The following is a 19893-nucleotide window of genomic DNA, read 5'->3' as shown; positions in this document are numbered from 1 at the left end:
TAACAAGTCTAATTCTGTTTCTATTGTGCAATTAATTCATTTACAGGTCCTCCCCAGGTTAAGAATGCCCAACTTAAGGACAGCCTATACATATAATCAAGCATTTGGAAGTCCAGCAGAATGGATTTATCAGTTGCTGCAGGCATCTTCAGCTGGGTAGAATAGAGCATTTCCGTGTGCCTTCTCTCCCCAACCATCAGCCATGACAACCATGCTATGCAGGGCTGGAAGCACTGAACAGACTCACCCACTCACTGAGCCAGTGAAAACAGCTGGCAGCCACTCTTCCTGCATGTGCTGGCTCTCCTATCACAGCTGTTTCTGTGCCCCCTTTCCACACACACTTTGTATTATGAACAGCTTCCAGGAATGGAAACCTGCTGTAATTTGGGGAGGACGTGAACCTTGTTATTACTGTGACCATTCAGGCACAGTGTCCTTAATTTTTATTGATTTTAATAACTTTCTGTACTTACAGCCCATTGTTGCTCCAGTTAGTTTCTGTCATCTATTTATTTCATTTACTCCTTTTCCAACTTCCTCTTCATGCTTTGGCTCTGACCTATTCGAATTCCTTTAATATTCCCATTCTCCACCAAACTGGTTGAAGCTCTCCCAAAAACATTTGTAAACACCCCCTGCAAGAATATTAATCCTGGTCCTAAAGAGGGGCAACCCCACCCCTTAGTTCAGGTTCCACTTTGCCAAGAAACAGCTCCAATGCCTGAGAACTCCACAGCCCTTCTCCCACACCAGCAACAGCCATCTGCTTCAACCCCCTTCATCAGTGTATGAGCACGTGATGCATGTTCAAAGTAAATTTATTATCAAAGTACATATGTCACCATATACAACCCTGAGATTCTTTTTCTTGCAGGCACTCTCAATAATAAATCCAATAACCATAATAGATTTAATCAAAAACCGTTCTAACACGGCAGACAACCAGTGTGCAAATGACAGCTCTGCAAATGCAAAAAGAGGAATAACAAATAAGCAATAAGTATCGAGAACGAGATGAACAGTTCTTGAAAGTGAGTTCATAGGTTATGGGAAGAGTTCAATGATAGGGCGAGGGAAGTTATCCCGTCTGATTCATGAACCTGATGGTTGAGGGGTAATAACTATTCCTGGACATGGTAGTGTGGGTCCTGACGCGTCTGTGCCTTCTTCCTGAAAACAGAAGGGAGAAGAGAGCATGACCTGGCTATATGGGCTAATCTTGAGATTATATCGTGCATTTTAACTGCTTTCCCAACTCCCTAAACAACGAAAATCCTGCAACAAAAGACACAATTTACTGGACCCCATCAACACGCAGAAGACTGGAGTAACCACCTCGCCCATCGCCGCCATTACGGCGCACACTGCACCCGGCGCCTTTGGCGGCGGCTGGGTGACGCATTTCCGGCCGCTGTTGGCCTGGTGACGGAGATTGATTGAGGAGAAGCTTGAGCTGCTGAGAAAGTTAATTGGAGCCCCCCCGGCCTGTGAGTAAAAGGAGCCCCGTCTCCCCCTCTGTGTTACTAAAGAGCATTCAGCCGTGTTATTTGCTGCACGGGATATCGTTTTCTGTCTCCGCGGGTTACACTGTCGGGATACCTGGAGAGGGCTGCAAACTTGTTGAATTGATCGCTGTCGTCCTTTCACCTGATACGGGGGCCGCTTGTACTGAACAGCTCCCGTCATGGCAAACGGTCCTGAAAATTACTTATTCAAATTAAGTGGATTCATCCTGCGGTCTCTGCGTTAGCTGCATGACCCAAATGATACAAGACATCTGTTTAAACTAATTGTACTTTAAGCGTCAACGTATTTGGTGCTCGAATTATTCCCGCGTTTGTTAGGTTCTAAAATCTAATTGCAAGTTGCTTTTACTAAAGGGCGAACAGATTAGTTTGGAAGTTAATTTCTAATCCTGACTCCTGAAAACTTTTAACAGCAATGGTTAAGTCTATCAATGGACAGACCGTATTCAAGGATTATGTTTCAAAAATCATCCACTCTTGGAAACGAGAGAAGTTGATGCTGTTACTATATTGATTGGATCATCTTTAAATTCTGATGAACAGTTCTGAGCACTACATTATAGGTAGTATTCATGGAATCCACACATTTAACACAGCAGTATTATAAACAAGTATATTCCCTGGAATTTGGATTATTTAACTTTGATCAGTTTTAAAATTATTGATGAGAAGTAAATATTGGTTTTTTTCCATTCATTGGGGAGTCTTGGGCTAAGAAAATTCAGTTTAAAAGTTAGAACCAGGCCTTTCAGTTCTGATTTCCAAAAAGCTAGGAAAAACATGCAACACATCTGCAAGTGATAGTTGTTTGTAATGTGAAAGTTTTACATCTGATGTTTTTTTAATCAATATAAGTGACCGTATGGACATGGCTCCCAGAAGAGCTCTGATCTTGAACAGAACACAAAAGATAGCAGAAACATGCCATTCTCAAGCCTGTCTTACCTTGATTCCTTTCATACTTGATCCCTCAATCCTTTGATCTTTGAAGAAAGTGATGTGCCTCTGCTTTAAGTATTTCTAATGAGCTCACCTCCACCACACTCTGGGGCAGAGAGTTCCAGAGTTTTGCCACATTCTGTGTGAAAAAAAACTTCTCTGTATCTCACTTTTAAATGATTGTCCTATTATTTTGAATTTGTGTCCTTGATCGTGTTTCTACTAGTTCTTAGCAATTTAACATTTATCCTGTTATGCTATTTTAGGATTTTCCATGGTTCAATAAGATGATCCCATATTCTTACAAACTCCAAACAGTACAGACCCAATCTGTTTTGGCTTTGGGACCATTCCCTCATCCCAAGAATTGCTGTGTAAATTTCTCTTGAACTGCTTTCAATGCTATTCTATCTTTTCTTAAAGTGAGTGGACTCCACATGTGGCCTTGTCAACATTTTCAAGGGTAATATGGTCTCCTGTTGTTTTTATAGAGTGCATAATTGCAATTTCAGTGGTATATGACGTGGGGGGGGGGGCGGCGAGGTCTAATTTGTTTTGCACCGTTATGGACAGCTGAATCTCTTATCTTTTGCAGTATTACAAGGCATTACATTGTTCAGCTGTTTAGTTTTCCTCCCTGAGTTTGTAACTGTGAATGTTTTACCTAAAATTGTAAGTAAAATGTAACAGTAGTCTAGGACTAAAGGGGGCAAACCAGCAGTACTGTTGGTCAGTACTAAATCATGAACACTACTCTGATGAGGATAAACAACATAAACCCGAGATTCTGCCGATGCCGGAAATCCAGAGCAACACACACAAAATGCTGCAGGAACTTAGCAGGTCAGGCAGCATCTATGGAAATTAATAAACAATCGACGTTTCGGGCTAAGATCCTCCTTCAGGACTGGAAAGGAAGGGAGAAGATGCCAGAATGAAAAGGTGTGGGGAGGGGAAGAGGATAGCTAGATGATGATGTAAAGCCACGCGGCTGGGAAAGGTAAAGGAGAGGAAGGGACCTGATAGGAGATGAGAATGGACCTGGGAGAAAGGGAAGGAGGAGAAGCACAGGGCAAAGTGATAGGTAGGGGTGGAGAAGAGCTAAAATGCCGTAGTGGGGAATAAAAGAAGAAGGAAGAATTTTTTTCATTGGAAGTAGAAATTGACGTCCACGCCATCAGGTTGGAGGCTATCCAGATGGAATATGAGGTGTTGCTCCTCCACCCTAAGAGTGGCCTCTGTGTGACAAAAGAGGAGGCAATGGACCGACGTGTCAGTACAGGAATGAGGATAGGAATTAAAATAGATGGTAACCGGGAAATTCTGCTCTTGGCAGATGGAGCGGAGACGCTAAACAAAGTGGTCCCCCAATTTACATTGGGTTTTACAAATGTAGAGGAGCCTGCATTGGGAGCACCGAATGCAGTAGATGACCCCAACAGATTCACGGGTGAAGTGTTGCCTCACCTGGAAGAACTGTTTGGGGCTCTGAATGGAGGTAATGGAGAAGATAAATGGGCAGGTGTAGCATTTCAGTTGTTTGTAGGGCTGTGTGCAGGAGGGAGATTAGTGAGGTGAAACGAATGGACAAAGGAACCACCAAGGGAGACTGACATGTCAGAATGGGAATGGAGATAGGAATTAAAATTGTTGGCCACTGGGGAAATTCCACTCTTGGCATACAGAGCAGAGGTACTCGACATAGTGGTTCCCCAATTTATGTGGGGTTTCACCAATGTAGAGGAGGCTGCATCGGGAGCACTGGATACAAGCAATCGAAGTGTTACACTAGCATAATGATATTATGCTGCCTGACATGCTGAGTTCCTGCATCATTTTGTGTGGTACTCAAAATTTCCAGCATCTTCAGAATCTCTTGTGTCTACAATATGGCAGCAGAATTTTGTATACCCTTGTATTTACGGGAGGCAGTTATTGGGGTGATGTGATCAGGAAGTGTGTTTTGTGAGGAAATGGTCATGGATAGTGTTCGGTCCAAGTTTACAGAAAGGGTGTTGTCATCAATGAATAAAGATTGGAGTTTGGTGGGAATGGAAATATTGTATCAAATCCCTATTGTTATATTTAAAGGAATCCAGATATAATTTGAGGGGACATGAGGGGAAGATTATGTGGTTACAGTAAGCACAAAAACATGGAAACAGAAGTACAACATTTAGTGACTGCTCTGCCATCCAGCAAGATCATATTTGGTCTTTTACCTCTGTGCTGCTTAACAGCAGTAGCCTCATATCCTGAATTTCCCATCAAAAGTCTATCAGTCCTTGCTATGAAAATACTGAGCCTTCCCAAGCCATCTTGGTAGAGAATCCCCACAGCATTTGGCAGCCCTGTGATCTCTGTCTCAGAGGCTGATGTCAGAACATCCTTCAGGATGAACCCCCGCAAAGCATCTGGCACCAATGATAAATCTGACGCTACTGAAAACCTGAGCTGACCAACTGGTTAGTGTGTTCAAAGACATCTCCAGCTTCTCACTGCTGCAGTTAGAGGTTCCAACCTGCTTGAAAAGGGCAGAAATCATACTGATCTCCACGAAGAGCAAGGTGAGCTGCCTCAACAACTTTTGCTCAGTAACACTTCCATCTGCTTTGACAAAATGCTTTGAGAAGGTGGTCATGATTAGAATTAACTCTTTCCTGAACACAACCTGCACTCACTGCAATTTGCTCCCACTATAGCCAGTGTACAACAGACACAATCTCACAGAGTCTCCACTCTCTGCTCAGTCTTGGACCACCTGATTGCAATATCTACATCAAAAACTGCTCTTTATCATTACAACTCTACTTCCTGAGGAGTTTGAGACCTGGTGTGTCACCAAAGGTTCTAGCATATTTCAGCAGATGTACCACAGAGACCTTTCTGACTGGTTGCATTATTGCCTGGTATGGAGGCTCCAATACCCAGGATGGAAAGAGGTTGGAATACCTATATTAGTCTGCTAGTTGCAGATCAGTGTGCATACCCTCAGTTCTAATCAAAAGGTCCAAAATTTGGGCTTCTGTACTTCTCTCTGCAACTGGAGCATTGACTTCTGCACTGGGAGATCACAGTCAGTGCAAATTGGAAATAACATCTCCTCATTGACGAGCAACACTGGAGCACCTCAAGGCGCATGCTTAGCCCACTGCTCTGCTCTCTCTACACCCATAATTGTGTGGATTGGCATTGCTCAAAAGCCTTTCATAAATTTGCTGATGATACAACTATTGTTGGCAGAATTTTAGATGGTGACAAGGAGGTGTACGGGAATGAGATAGATCTGCTGGTGGACTGGAGTCGCAGGAACATCCTTACACTCAATGTCAATAAGACAAAGGAATTGATTGTGGACTTAAGGAAGGGAAAGTCGAGGGAACACACACCAGTCCTCACCGAAGGATCAGCAGTGGAAAGGCTGAGCAGTTTCAAGTTCCTGGGTGTCAACGTTTCTGAAGAATTATCCTGAGCTCAACATATCGATGTAATTACGAAGAAGGCACTACAGCAATTTTATTTCATTAGGAATTTGAGGCAATTTGGTATGCCCATCTTTAATATCTTTCATTTTTCCTTTTCAAAGTTCTTTTGAAGACCCTGATCAGGAGTTACATGCTGACTTCAGTTCTTTGCGGGAATGGGACCCGCTGTCGGGGTTCCATAACTGACCATTATTGTTCGGCACGCCAAGGGCTTGGCCTAAGAGTCCGGCTCAGATTTGGAAGCCTAGGATCTCAGGGCTCTAGAGGTGGGTGGTTCGAGGATTGGTGTCACAGCAGGAGACCTGTGTCACATTCGGGGAATCAGGATATCTGTGGCTGCGTGCCCGGAGACCCGAGATCTTTGAGATCTTCTGGCACAGAGCTTGAGAAAAGCGACGTAATGGACTTTTAACGTCGTAAACCAGTGAGTTGTTTGTTATGTCTCCCCGTTCACTTGGAAAAATGGAGATACCTCCTTCTCCCTTGTTAGGTATGTCATATACTGGGTGATATGTGAAGTCTTCAAGTCTGGGTCTTTGCTATTGCTTTGCTCACACTTGAGTGCTTGATGGCACGTGCCGATGCTTTTTTTGGCCGGTGGGGGGAGGGGAGGTTGTTGCTTGCTGCCGCTTACACGTGGGAGGGAGGGGAGCTGGGGGGGGACTTTGGGGTTCTTATGTTTAACTGTAGTTCATTCTTTGGGGTACTCCTCTGTTTTCGTGGATGGTTGCGAAGAAAAAATATTTCAGGATGTATATTGTACACATTTCTCTGACATCAATTGGACCTTTGAACCTTTGTCACCAAAGACTCACAAGTATCTACAGATGTACCATGAAGAACATTCTAACTGGTTGCATTACTTCCGGGATGCCTAGGCGCAACTTGAGTAGCAGCAGTACTCTCAATGGATATGATTAAATATTCCCATTTCAGCCTGATACAGCTAAAAAGCACAACTGCTTCCAAGGTCAGTACAGTCAACAAAGATGTCTTAATGCATTTAAAACAAACTTAAAACCGATGGAAACAACACCGACTATGGTCGGAAGTGCCCACGGAGACACCTCGGAGGAAGCGTGGGCGTAGGTCAGGATTACAAGTGCTTTTAAGGAAACGGGGTCTTAAACTCCCTATACTGACTATCTTGCTGGTGAACGTACAGTCTCTGGTGAATAAAATCAATGATCTCAGAGCCAGGGTGCTGGATCAGAGGGACATTAGGACCATATGTGTTCTTTGTTTCACAGAATCCTGGTTAACCCCTTCCATACCGAATGCAGCGATTCAGATCGACAAGTTTACCTTACACCGTCAGGATAGATCTATAGAGTCTCTCAAAAGCAGAGGTTGGAGGAGTATGCGTCATGATCAACTCTTCTTGGTGCACAAATATATCAGTGCTGTCCCAGTTCTGCTCACCAGACCTGGAATATCTAGCAGTAAAATGCTGTCCTTTTCACCTACCACTGGAGTTCTCTAGGGTCATTTTGGTAGCGGTTTACATTCCACCTCAGGCCAATGTCAAGCAGGCTATAGATCAGGGGTTGGCAACCTTTTTGCCTCTGTGCAACACACATCAAAGTTGCTGGTGAACGCAGCAGGCCAGGCAGCATCTCTAGGAAGAGGTACAGTCGACGTTTCAGGCTGAGACCCTTCGTCAGGCCTGAAACGTCGACTGTACCTCTTCCTAGAGATGCTGCCTGGCCTGCTGCGTTCACCAGCAACTTTAATGTGTGTTGCTTGAATTTCCAGCATCTGCAGAATTCCTGTTTTTTTGCCTCTGTGAACCGGATTGCGTATTAATGAGCGAACGGTGGGCCCGATAAATGCCAAAGAAAACTTGAAATGTGGGAATTATCCATTTAAATACATCTAGTTATGTTTTGCCTCAAATTAATGAATAACACATGCTGGAAAACCATTTGTGCTTAACCAAGGGTGCCAATTAGTAATCAAAGAACTCAATTTAGTTTTTCTGTCCCACCATTGCTGCTGCCCCATCAGTTGTGATGTCAATTAGCTTCGACACATTAAGTTTCATTTCTGACATCATTTTCAGCAAAGCTTCAAAAATGTCTGCTCCAATAACCGTGTCCTTCATAGGAATTAATTGAATAAGCTCTTCAAAAATTTGAAAAGTTGAGGTCACTCTTCGCACAAACACTGCAAGTTGAGCAGTGTCTCTCAAGCCTGTACTCTTTATCAAGCACAATTGAAAAAAAATTGCAATTCGTTGCAGGCATCCCTTAAACCAGCGGTCCCCAACCACCGGCCCGCAAAGCATGCACTACCGGGCCGTGAGGAAGCGATATGATTTGGCAATAGAGCTGCACTTTTCCTCATTCCCTGTCACAGCCACGGTTGAGCCATTACGCATGTGAGATCATTACCGCGCATCATCCATGTCAGTGCGGGATGGAGATCAACTCCTCGAGCTTGCAAATGACGGTGGGCTGAAAATTATGTTTGACATAACATCTCTGCCGGCATTCCGGATCAAAGTCAAGGCTAAAAATCCTGAGGTAGCCACGAAACAACTGAAAGCGTTGCTTCCATTTCCAACATATCTCTGCAACGAACGCAACGAAAACTAAATTGCGGAATAGACTGGACATAAGGAACCCCATTCGAGTATCACTGTCTCCCATCACCCCTCGATGGCACCGTCTTTTGCAGGAAAACAAGCCCAGGGCTCCCACTGATTCAGCGATATTGGTGTGTTGCAATGATTTTATATGTTCATACGGGGAAAATATGCGCTGCGTGTTTAATATCCAAACGTTACTTAAAATGTTATGATGCTATTGACTTACAAGTGACTTATATAACCATATAACAATTACAGCAGGGAAACAGGCGATCTCTCCCCTTCTAGTCCATGCCGAACGCTACTCACCTAGTCCCACCAACCTGTACTCAGCCCATAACCCTCCAATCCTTTCCTGTCCATATGCCTATCCATTTTTTCTTTAAATGATAATATCGAACTTGCCTCTACCACTTCTACTGGAAGTTCGTTCAACACTTACTTCAGGCTCCCCTGATAATTGACTTATCACTATATTCATGCGAGGAAAATATGCGCTGTGTGTTTAACATTAAATTCGTTAGATAAACCCTTTTTAGAAAGGAAATTGAGTGTATTAGCCACTTATCACCTATATTCCGGTCGTGATTAACCCCCCTTCCCCCCGAACAGAATCGCCAAAAACAATTTGTAGAATAAAATCGTACACACATGCGCAAGTCACACATGCGCACTGGTGCCCGCGCAAGGCTTCATGGTCATTGTAGTCTTTCTCCGGGTAAACCCAGCGTATTTGACTGCTACTCTTGTCCGTTGGCAACCCTATCACCACCACCCCGGTCAACCAGTCCGCAAGAATATTGTCAATATGAAACTGGTCCGCAGTGCGAGAAAGGTTGGGGACCCCTGCCTTAAACAACTTTTTAATATCTGCTGACATTTCTTCAACTCCCCGTGTGATTGTTCTTGCTGACAGGCTGATAGATGCAAATAAAGATTTCTTTTCAGGACAAACGATATCCACCACTGCCAGTAAACATTCTTTGACAAACTCTCCATTTGTAAAAGGCTTCATCTTTTCTGCAATATGTTTTGAGACTTCATAGCTGGCACGGGTGTTTCCTTCATTTTCACTGCTTTTTCGGCACTCAGTGTTTACCTTCCTGCATTTTGCATTCATTGCCGTTGGAATTTCTTTCTGTGATTTTATTTCGAAACGCGAGTTATTCAACAAGTATTGCAGCACATGTAAATATCTAGATATTTAGCGTGGATTTCTTGTTAAAACACAGTGACACTGTTTCTGTTTACAAATTTGAACGATCCCATCTGAAAACCTGTGCTTGCACGGAGTGTATCTAATACATATTAATAAGGTAGTCTGCCTTCCCGTCCTTCATATATACCAGTGTTTAGTTTGGAACAAGACGGAACCTGGGGCCAGTGTAACAGGACGCCATGCATGTCCATCAGTGAGGTCGCATGAAACACTCAGAATAAGGAAAAATCACTCGTGGGCCAGATAAGCATAGTATCTCAGTATTTGCTCGCGGGCCGGATTTGGCCTACGCCTGCTTTAGATAATCTGACTAATGGGATCAACATGCACGAAACAGTGCACCCTAACACCTTCACCATCACTTTGGGGGATTTTAACCAGGCCAATCTGAAAAAATCACTAAGCAATTACCATCAACAGATCACTTGCAATACCAGAGGAAACAACACACTGGACCATTGCTACACCACCATCAAGAATGCCTACCGTGCTATTCCATGCCCTCACTTCGGGAAGTCTGATCACCTAGCTGTACTTCTACTCCCTGAATATAGGCAGAGACTGAAGACTGCAGCACTAGCAGTGAGGACCAAGAAGGTATGGACAAGGGAAGCACAGGAGTGCGTACAGGACTGTATTCAGGGATTCATCTTCGAACCTGGATGAGTATGCTGCAGTTGTTACCGACTTCATTAAAACCTGTGTGGATGAGTGTGTGCCCACAAAGACTTACTGCACATTCCCAAACCAAAAGCTGTGGATGAATCAGGAAGTATGTCGTCTGCTGAAGGCTAGATCTGTGGCATTCAAGTCTGCCAACCCAGGCCTATACCAGAAAACCAGGTATGATCTGCGGAGGGCTATTTCAAGGGCGAAGAGACAATTACGAACAAGATTGGAGGCGACATCGGATACATGGCAACTCTGGCAGGGTCTGCAAGACATTACTTCCTACAAAGTGAAACCCAATAGCATGAATGGCAGTGATGCTTCACTGCCAGATGGACTCAACGCCTTCTATGCACGTTTTGAAAAGGAGAACACAACTACAGCTGTGAAGATCCCTGCTGCACCTGATGATCCTGTGATCTCCATCTCAAAGGCCAATGTTTGGCTGTCTGTAAAGAGAGTGAACCCTTGCAAGGTAGAAGGTCCCGATGGAGTACCTGGTAAGGCTCTGAAAACCTGTGCCATCCAACTAGTGGGATTATTCAAGGACATTTTCAACCTCTGACTGCTATGGGCGGAAGTTCTCATTTGCTTCAAAAAGGCAACAATTATACCAGTGCCTGAGAAGAATAATGTGGGCTGCCTTAATGACTATTGGCCGGTAGCACTCACATCGACAGTGGTGAAATGCTTTGAGAGGTTGATCATGTCTAGACTGAACTCCTTCCTCAGCAAGGACCTGGACTCATTGCAGTTTGCCTATTGCCACAATAGGTCAACGGCGGACGCAATCTCAGTAGCTCTCCACACGGCTTTAGACCACCTGGACAACACAAACACCTTCGTTGGGATGCTGTTCATCGAATATAGCTCAGCATTTAATACCATCATTTCCATAATCCTGATTGAGTAGTTGCAGAACCTGGGCCTCTGTACCTCCCTCTGCAATTGGATCCTCGACTTCCTAACTGGAAGACCACAATCTGTACGGATTGGTGATAATATATCCTCCTCGCTGGCGATCAACACTGGCGCACCTCAGGGGTGCGTGCTTAGCCCACTGCTTTAGTCTCTATATACAAATGACTGTGTGGCTAGGCATAGCTCAAATACCATCTATAAATTTGCTGACGATAAAACCATTGCTGATAGGATCTCATGTGGTGACGAGAGGGCATATAGGAGTGAGATATGCCAACTAGTGGAGTGGTGCTGCAGCAACAACCTGGCACTCAATGTCAGTAAGACAAAAGAGCTGATTGTGGACTTCAAGAAGGGTAAGACAAAGGAACACATACCAATCCTCATAGAGGGATCAGAAGTGGGGAGAGTGAGCAGCTTCAAATTCCTGGGTGTCAAGATGTCTGGGGAGATTTAACCTGGTCCCAACATATCAATGTGGTTATAAAGAAGGCAAGACAGGCAGCGGCTATACTTTATTAGGAGTTTGAAGAGATTTGGCATGTCAACAAATACACTCAAAAACTTCTATAGTTGTACCATGGAGAGCATTCTAACAGGCTGCATCACTGTCTGGTATGGAGGGGCTACTGCACAGGACCAAAAGAAGCTGTGGAAGGTTGTAAATCTAGTCAGCTTCATCTTGGACACTAGCCTACAAAGTATCCAGGACATCTTTAGGGAGCGGTGTCTCAGAAAGACAGAGTCCATTATTAAGGACCTCCAGCACCCAGGGCATGCCCTTTTCTCACTGCTGTCATCAGGTAGGAGGTACAGAAGCCTGAAGGCACACACACAGTCATTCAGGTACAGCTTCTTCCCCTCTGCCATCGGATTCCTAAATGGACATTGAATCTTTGAACACTATGTCACTTTTTTTAATATGCAGTATTACTGTTTTTTGCGTGCTTTTTAAAATCTATTCAATATATGTAATTGATTTACTTGTTTATTGATTATTATTATTTTTTTCCTCTGCTAGATTATGTATTACATTGAACTGCTGCGGCTAAGTTAACAAATTTCATGTCACATGCCGGTGCTAATAAATCTGATTCTGATTCTTACTGTCTGGTATGAAGGGGCCACTGCACAGGATTACAAACAGTGGCAGAAATTTGTAAACTCAGCCAGTTCCATAATGGACACTAGTCTCCCCAGGATCAAGGTCACCTTCAAAAGGAGATGCCCGAAAAAGATGGCATCCATCATTAAGGACCCTCGTCACCCAGGACATGCTGACTTCTCATTGCTATCATCAAGGAGGAGGTGCAGGAGTCTGAAAACACACACTCAAAGTTTCAGGAACATTTTCTTCCCTACCACCATCAGATTTCTGAATGGACAATCAATCCATGAACACTATCTCACTATTTGTTTTGCTCTTTTTGCACAACTTATTTAATTTCATTTTTTACGTATATTTCTTATTGTAATTTATAGTCTTTTTTCTTATGTAGTTCAATATACCGCTGTTGTAAACAACACATTTCACAACATGTGCCAGTGATATTAAATCTGATTCTGATTTTGACTCTGAAGCTGCAAAGGGTTGTTGACTCAGCCAGTTCTATCACAGGCACAACCCTCCTTCCTTATATTCAGACACCTTGAAAAGGCGGTGCCTCAAGAAGGCGGGATCCATCGTTATGGACTCTCATCAGCCCGGATCTGCACTCTTCTCATTACTGCTGTCAGGGAAAAGGTACAAGAGCCTAAAGACACACACTCAATGCTTTATGGACAGCTTCTTCTCTCTGCCAATGATTTCTGTAGTTCATGAAACCATGAGCACTACCTCAGTATTCATCTTTTGTACTTTTTATTTTATTTTTATTGTAACTTATAGTTTTTTTGTTTTCTACTGTACAGCTACAACAAAACAACAAACTTCACGAAATATGTCAGTGATAATAAACCTGATTCTGATTCTAAATTCCAAAGATTCATAATCCTCTGAGTGAAGGCAATTTTTTCTCTCAGTCCTGAATGGCAGACTATGTTATCGCTGGTTGTAGGAATTTTAGCCTGAGAGAACTTAAACATCGCCTCTACCCTGACAAACTTTGCAAGGATTTTGCATATTTCTTTGTGATTAATTTCCACATTTGTTTCCCGCTGCCCCCTCCCCAGCACTGGCTCTAAAATTCACAGTATAGGTCTGATCAGCATAATTCTGCTGAAGATAAACCCACCATTTCAGAAACTTCTGCTGCACTTTGTCACAAATATGTCTACTACAGAGGCTTGTTTGACTGTGTAATTGCAGCAGGACACTTACTGTACACTCTTGTACTCACCCTTTGGTAGTGCCTTTTGACCTATCACCTCTTTTCTATTGGATTCTACTGATACCAGATTAATTGATCTGCAGTTCCTCTTTTTCTATTTTGTTCCTTTCTGAAATTATAAAATTGCATTTGGAACCTTCCAGTTTGTGGTTACTGTTCTTGAATATGTGAAGTTTTTGAGAGATGCAAATCATTCTCTGATTCACTGCTGTCTCCGTAGCTTCTTCAAACCCCAAGTGTACAGATCAACAGATCCTGAGGATATATTGCCTTTTAGTCTCATTAATTTCTCCAATACTTCATTTTTATTAAAGCTGACTTGTTTGGGGTTCATATTCAATCTCGATTATAGTCCATCACTGTTTTCAGGAGGCTTACTGTGTCTTTATCCCCGTCAATAATTTACTTGTATCAGCCTACAGAGAAAATGTATTAGTGTGGCTAATCTTTTTACACATCTTTTGAAGTTCTTGGAGTCTTTCTTGTTTATTATCATCTTTAACTTGTATTCCACTTCTTTCCTTTGCTGAAATCTGAAATTTTCTCAACCTAAGGCTTGACTTAGCAAGATATTTTATTTGTCTTGAAAGCCACGGCTACAACACATTTCCTATTGATTTTTTTTCTGCCTTAAAGAAATATATATATATTACTTATAAATTGTTAGCCATTGTTCATTTGTTGTCATATCTTTTGAATGCAGTTCACAATCTGTCGCAATCAATTTCCCAGTCATTGCCTTTGTAGCTTGCTTTGTTCATATTTTAGATCCTAGTTGAAATTAGTTCAATTTTGCATTTCACATCCATCCTATTGTATTGTAATCACTGTTCCTTGACCGCCAGATCATAAGTGAACAGATTGTCATTGCACAATACTGGATCATTAGTTCCCAACATACTGATGGAGAAACCCATTGCCCATGCCTATCAAAATAGGACATACATGGTAAGTGGTAGGGCATTTAGGTCAGAGGGATCTAGGAATAATGGTGCATAGTTCCCTGAAGATGAAATCTCATGTGGATAGGGTGGTGAAGAAAGCTTTTGGTTTGCTGGCCTTTATTAATCAGAACATTGAGTATAGGAGTTGGGGTGTAATGTTGAATTTGTATAAGGCATTGGTAAGGCCAAACCTGGAGTATTATGTACAGTTCTGGTCACTGAATTATAGAAAAGATGTCAATAAGATTGAGAGAGAACAGAGGAGGTTTACTAAAATGTTGCCTGGGTTTCATCTCCTAAGTTACAGAGAAAGGTTGAACAAGTTAGATCTTTATTCTTTGGAGCATAGAAGGTTGAGGGGAGACTTGATAAAGGTGTTTAAAATTATGAGGGGGATTGATAGAGTTGACGTGGTTAGACTTTTTCCATTGAGAGTGGGGAAGATTCAAACCAGAGGGCATGGGTTGAGAATTAGAGGACAAAAGTTTAGGGGTAACATGAGGGGGAACTTCTTTACTCAGAGAGTGGTAGCTGTGTGGAATGAGCTTCCAGCAGAAATGGTTGAGGCAGGTTCTATATTGTCGTTTAAAGTTAAATTGGATGGATTTATGAACAGGAAAGGAATGGAGGATTATGGACTGAGTGCAGGTCGGTGGGAATAGGAAAGGGTAAGAGTTCGGCACGGACTAGAAGGGCCGAGATGGCCTGTTTCCGTGCTGTAATTGTTAAATGGTTATATGGTTATATGTTCTTTGTGAGTTTCTCCTCCCCATTTGGTTTGCTCAATCTAAATAGAGTAGTCTTTATTTTTGTTACATACACTTCTAACTTATGCCCTGTCTTGTATTATCATTAGTTTTGTAGAGGTCTCTGTATAATTCATGAAGTTTGAGCAAGGGTTGTTGATGTAAATCATTAACTAGGTTCTCTTTCTACAGAAGCTGTTTGACTATCAGCATTCTTCTAGCATTTCTGTTTTGTTTCAGATTCCAGAACCTGTAGATCACATTCTGACATTTTCTCTCTTTGATGTTCTCAGCTCCACCCAAAATGATTTTTCCGAGCTAAGAGCTTCCTCTCTCCTGCCTTTATCTCAATCTTCAATATCAAGGCTACCAGCCTCCTTTTATCTTTTTAAAATGTCTTCTAAAAGTCATTGTCCTACACTATTGAACTCTTAATCTTAGTCACCTTATGATTTTATTTCTGTATGACCTATTCATTTATAGCCATATGGTTAATTCATCTATCTTGTAACAAATACTGCATTCCCTTAGATAAATACCTTTCGGTTTGTCTATAGTAACATTGCTTTGCTCCACTCTTTAACTCTCTAATTTCTCTTCACCAGAAATCTTGCTGTCTTTCCTCTTTGCCGCCAACCCCAATATCCAACTCCACCGACCCCCCCCCATGTGGATATCAAGATATCAAGTAAATAAGCTCGACTGCAAAGAAAATAAAGGCTTTGGCAAAATCTCAGATGGAGATGAGAGGGCATACAGGAGCAAGATTTACCAGCTAGTTGAGTGGTGTTGCAGCAACAACCTGACATTCAATATCAGTAGGATGAAAGTGCTGATTATGGACTTCAGGAAGGGTAAGACTAGGGAACACGAACCAATCCTCATAAAGGGATCAGAAGTGGAGAGAGTGAGCAATTTCAAGTTCCTGGGTGTCAAGATCTCTGAGAAACTAACCTGGTCCCAACATATTGATGCAGCTATAAAGAAGGCAAGACAGCGGCTATATTTCATTAGTAGTTTGAAGAGATTTGCTTTGTCATTTGAAACACTCGAAAACTCCTATAGTTGTACCTTGGAGAGCATTCTGACAGGCTGCATCACTGTCTGGTATGGAGGGGGGGGAGTGGTTCTACTGCACAGGACTAAAAGAAGCTACAGGAAGTTGTAAAATTAGTCATCTCCATCTTGGTTACTAGCCTCCGTGGTATCCAAGACATCTTCGAGAAGTGGTAGATAGATAGATAGATAGACGTACTTTATTGATCCCGAGGGAAATTGGGTTTCGTTACAGTTGCACCAACCAAGAATAGAGTATAAATATAGCAATATAAAACCATAAATAATTAATAATAATATGTAAATTATGCCAGATGGAAATAAGTCCAGGATCAGCCTATTGGCTCAGAGTGTCTGACCCTCCAAGGGAGGAGGTGTAAAGTTTGATGGCCACAGGCAGGAATGACTTCCTATGACACTCAGTGTTGCATCTCGGTGGAATGAGTCTCTGGCTGAATGTACTCCTGTGCCCAACCAGTACATTATGTAGTGGATGGGAGACATTGTCCAAGATGGCATGCAACTTGGACAGCATCCTCTTTTCAGACACCACTGTCAGAGAGTCCAGTTCCATCCCCACAACATCACTGGCCTTACGAATGAGTTTGTTGATTCTGTTGGTGTCTGCTACCCTCAGCCTGCTGCCCCAGCACACAACAGCAAACATGATAGCACTGGCCACCACAGACTCGTAGGACATCCTCAGCATCGTCCGACAGATGTTAAAGGACCTCAGTCTCCTCAGGAAATAGAGTCCAGTTTATTGTCAGATCGTATCCCCAGGTATTTCTAATCCTCCACCATGTCCACACTAACCTCCTGGATGGAAACGGGGTCACCGGTGCCTTAGCCCTCCTCAGGTCCACCACCAGCACCTTAGTCTTTTTCACAGTAAGCTGCAGATAATTCTGCTCACACCATGTGACAAAGTTTCCCATTATAGCCCTGTACTCAGCCTCATCTCCCTTGCTGATGCATCCAACTATGGCAGAGTCATCAGAAAACTTCTGAAGATGGCAAGACTCTGTGCAGTAGTTGAAGTCTGAGATGTAAATGGTGAAGAGAAAGAGAGACAAGACAGTCTCCTGTGGAGCTCCAGTGCGGCTGATCACTCTGTCTGACTCAGAAAGGCAGCATCAATTATTAAGGATCCCCATCACCCAGGGCATGCCCTCTTCTCATTTAATTTGCCTTTTTTTGACCGATTTGTAGAAATTTGTTTTCACTTTAACATGAAAGAGTCTTTTCTGTTGATCAGTGTCAAAGAAGCCAAATTAGATTAGATTATGAGGACACTCAGTCCTCTTTTATTGTCATTTAGAAATGCATGCATTAAAAAATGATACAACGTTCCTCCAGAATGATATCACAAGAAACACAGGACAAACCAAGACTAAAACTGACAAAACCACATAATTATAACATATAGTTACAACAGTGCAAAGCAATACCATAATTCAATAAACAGCAGACCATGGACACAGTAAAAAAAAGTCTCAAAGTCCCGATACCCCCGCAGGCGGCAGAAGGGAGGAACTCTCCCTGCCATGAACCTCCAAGCGCCGCCAACTTGCCGATGCAGCACCATTGGAAGCACCCAACCACAGCGGACTCTGAGTCCGTCCAAAAACTTCGAGCCTCTGACCAGCCCCTCTGACACAGCCTTTCTGAGCACCATCCTCTGCCGAGCGCTTTGACCCCGCCCCGGCCGCCGAGCAATAAGCAAAGCCGAGGACTCGGGGCCTTCTCCTCCGGAGATTCTGGACTACACAGTAGCGGCAGCAGTGAAGCAGGCATTTCAGAAGTTTCACCAGATATTCCTCCGTGCTCTCATGTCCGTCTCATCAAATCAGAATTGTGCACAGCACCCTACTTGACAAACAACAGACATCACCACTGGAGTGGCCACTGCGAACTGCATCGCGCCGCCATCTTCTCCTCCCAGAGTGGCCGCTGCGAGCTGGGTTGCGTCATCTTTTCCTCCCGCCATCTTCTCCTCCACTGTAATTCAATGTTGTAAAGCAATAAAACATGAAACTTCCAAGGGGCGGGGAGGTGAATACTTTTTACACTGTATATACTTACTGTAATTGATCTATTATTTACTTTTTTCTTTCTATGTCATCATGTTTTGCATTGTACTGCTTCTGCTGTCAAGAAATTTCATGACACATGCCAGTGATAATAGTTCTGATTCTTAATATCTTTTGTACTTCAGCCTTCAACACACATTTCTTCAAGTGGTTCTAATCTATGCATAGATTTGCTGTAATATCTGCCGGCAAAATGCTGCAGCCATCTACTTCTACTAACAACAATAGATTATCTTCCTTATTGGAGAGTACGCTTTGTATTGCTTTCATTTCACTTCAGTGAAAAGTGGTTGAGCTATTTTTAGCATTTGTCATGGAATAGTATAATTACAGTTCAGTAAAGCAACAGGCCCTTTGGCCCACTGTGTCTATTACACCCATCATGCATATCTACTAGTCCCACTTGCATGCATTAATTTCATATCACTCTATTACTTCCACCTGCTCATTCCAGATGCCAACAACTCTTTGTGTGGAAAAAATTTACCCCTCTAATCCCCTTTACACCTTCCCCCACCTCAGCCTAAACGGTTTTGGACCCCCTCCCCACCTTTGGAAGCAGAATCAGCTATCTTTCCTGTTAATGCTTTTCATAATTTTATCTGCCTCTATCGTGTCACCTCACAGCTCCAGGGAAAACAGACCCATTCAACCCATCCGTCAAGCCTCCCAATCAATTGCTCCTCTTAACTCACGATCTCCAATCTTGAGCCTAGCCTGGAAGTCTTAGCTTACAAAAGACTGACTTGTTGTAATACAAACATATCTGCTTGCCATTCTTTTAATTTTCTGGCTTTGCAGGAGAAGCCAGAGAGCGGTAGTGATGGGTTGCCTCTCTGACTGGAGCCCTGTGACTAGAGGAATCGGTGCTGTGTCCTTTGTTGTTTGCCATCTATATGAATGATCTGGATGATAATGTGGTTAGTTGGATCAGCAAGTTTATAGATGACACCAAGACTGGGGGTTGTAGTGGACAGTGAGGAAGGCTATCATGGCTTGCAGAGGGATCTGCACCAGCTGGAAAAATGGGCTGAAAAATGCAGATGGAATTTAATGCAGACAAATGCAACATTTTGCACTTCAGCAGGACCAACCAGGGTAGGTCTTGCACAGTGAACATTAGGGCACTGAGGAGTGTGGTAGAACAAAGGGATCTAGGAATACAGGTCCATAATCTGTCGAAAGTGGCGTCACAGGTAGACGGGGTCATAAAGAAAGCTTTTGGTACATTGGCCTTCATAAATCAATGTATGGAGTACAGAAGATGAGATTTTATGTTGAAGTTGTATAAGACATTGGTGAGGCCTAATTTGGAGTATTGTAAGCAGTTTTGGTTACCTACCTACATAAGATGTAAACAAGGTTGAAAGAT

At 42.9% G+C, this 19893-nt stretch overlaps 1 protein-coding gene across 1 annotated transcript in view; it reads left to right on the top strand.

Moving 5' to 3' along the window:
* The first annotated feature begins 1155 nt into the window (after positions 1 to 1155).
* The window catches only part of elmod2 (ELMO/CED-12 domain containing 2), a 50615-nt gene continuing 31877 nt past the window's right edge, over positions 1156 to 19893 (top strand). Inside the window, exon 1 of the mRNA XM_072254749.1 lies at positions 1156 to 1490. The gene's annotated coding sequence lies outside the window, so the exon portion shown is untranslated. The remainder of the gene's footprint in view (positions 1491 to 19893) is intronic.

The sequence above is a fragment of the Mobula birostris genome, chromosome 4, assembly GCF_030028105.1.
Source record: "Mobula birostris isolate sMobBir1 chromosome 4, sMobBir1.hap1, whole genome shotgun sequence".
Classification (NCBI taxonomy): domain Eukaryota; kingdom Metazoa; phylum Chordata; class Chondrichthyes; order Myliobatiformes; family Myliobatidae; genus Mobula; species Mobula birostris.
The sequence above is the reverse complement of the archived record's forward strand: the minus strand, read 5'-3'. Positions and strand labels throughout refer to the sequence as shown.